Source organism: Lissotriton vulgaris, chromosome 9 (genome assembly GCF_964263255.1).
Source record: "Lissotriton vulgaris chromosome 9, aLisVul1.2, whole genome shotgun sequence".
Classification (NCBI taxonomy): domain Eukaryota; kingdom Metazoa; phylum Chordata; class Amphibia; order Caudata; family Salamandridae; genus Lissotriton; species Lissotriton vulgaris.
Window position 1 is genome coordinate 812361961 of NC_141697.1, and position 1942 is coordinate 812363902.

The window sequence follows — 1942 nt, forward strand, 5'->3', positions numbered from 1 at the left end:
GGTGAGGTGACTGCAAAATAGAACCCTTTTGTCATAGGCTGGATTTTTTGCAGGCAGTAAAATAAGGATGAGGCGACTATTGCAGATACTAGCGATTGGTTAAGGTTTGTCTGATAAAGATGAATTCAGGCAGTCAAAGGTGGTTCTTGTAGATTTATACAAGGAGATAGGTCTCTTCATTAAAGGGGCACTGGAGCTTCTGCTAACAATCAGAATGCAGAGCTTCATTGACTTCATGACACATTCTAAACATTCTAAGCCAAAGAGTTACATTACCACAGTTTGTGACAAGTGGTTTTCAGAGACACAAGGTAGGAGTTTGATACGTGAGATGCTTTTGCTTTCCTGGCAAAAGATGACAAATTCATGAATGAGGATTTAAACGCCATGGCAGAACGGGCTTCTCTAGGCAGTGTGGTGAAGGGAAACCTGGCCCAAGCTGTTGAATGTTTGGAACTGATGTGTGAAAGGGTGCAGCAGGGTGCAAAAGGCAAGTTGATACGTGAACTTTTAGAAATGCACAGTAATTGTAGACAAACCAATACTGAGTTGTCATATCATTTGGTCCTTGGTTTTCAGTTTGTTTTCCACCCAACTTGATTCAGGTCTTTACGGAGAGGTGTGTTTTTTTTTACATGTGGAACTATTATCTCAAAGTACAGATGTATGCCAGTTCTCCATGAGAATAAGGCAGAATGAGAATCCGAAATGACAAGGTGCCAAGTCTCAGGTGAGTGCCTTGGCGGTCTGTCAGAGAGAAGAGTGGGAACATTCAGCTGGAGATTCCCGAATACAGCAATTCGGTTCTGAGCCACTTAAATCAACTGCGCATGCAGGGACGTCTGTGTGACATTGTGGTGAATGTGCAGGGGCAATCGTTCCGTGCACACAAGGTGGTGTTAGCGGCCAGCTCGCCCTACTTCCGTGACCACATGTCATTAAACGAGATGAGTGCTGTCTCCCTCTCTGTCATCAAGAACCCCACCGTGTTTGAACGTCTCCTATCCTTTTGTTACACGGGCCGTATCTGCCTGCAGCTGGCGGACATCATCAGTTATCTGACTGCTGCCAGTTTCCTGCAGATGCAGCATGTCATTGACAAATGTACGCAGATTCTGGAGGGCATCCACTTCAAAATTAGCACTGAGGACACAGAGCAAGAACTTAGTCACCCAAAACCTGCAGAGCGACTGCCTGATTCTCACCGAGTGAGCCAGAGCTTGAGCCCACGTCACAGCACCCCACGTGGCAGCAGGCATGGTCAGGTCAGCACAGTGCTGGACCTCCGGGAGCTGAGCCCCCCCGAGGAGTCCACCAGCCCTCAAATAATTGAACAGAGTTCGGACGCAGAAAGTCGTGAGCCAATATTGCGCATTAACCGGGTAGGACAGTGGTATGTTGAGACAGGGGCGGCGGATCGCAGTGGGCGGAGTGAGGATGATGTGCAAGTAGTTGATGGGATGAGAATCAAGAGTGAGAACATGGAGGAGTGGCTTGGAGTGGAAAACCAGCCATCTGGAGAAGATGGGAGCAGTGCTGAGGAGGTGACGGCTATGGTGATTGATACCACGGGCCATGGATCTGGGAGTCAGGAGAGCTATGGACTGGGGTCATCTGGAATCAAGGTAGCCCGGCCAACTAGCAGTGAAATGGACAGGTGAGTGTGCATTATTTTTTTATTCACACACAATATTGACTTCCTTTTGCAACTGTGTTGTTTAATTTTGATAGAGGAACTATACATCTGCGTTCCTTATACAACTTACTAAAAGCAGTCCACCGCTGGTTGTACGATCGAGTTTCATGTAGCTCGATAACCTAGTAATGTAGTATTTTGATTGGAAAAAATCATGACGCGATTAGACTTTTATTAATTGGACAAGTGTAGAATGGGACCCAGTCCTCAATAGGACTACGTGTGAGTGAGAGAGGACCTGAAATC

General features: G+C 46.8%; 1 pseudogene; it reads left to right on the plus strand.

Moving 5' to 3' along the window:
* Window positions 1-387: 387 nt before the first annotated feature.
* Window positions 388-1661, plus strand: LOC147692292 (zinc finger and BTB domain-containing protein 37 pseudogene; annotated as a pseudogene).
* Window positions 1662-1942: the final 281 nt, after the last annotated feature.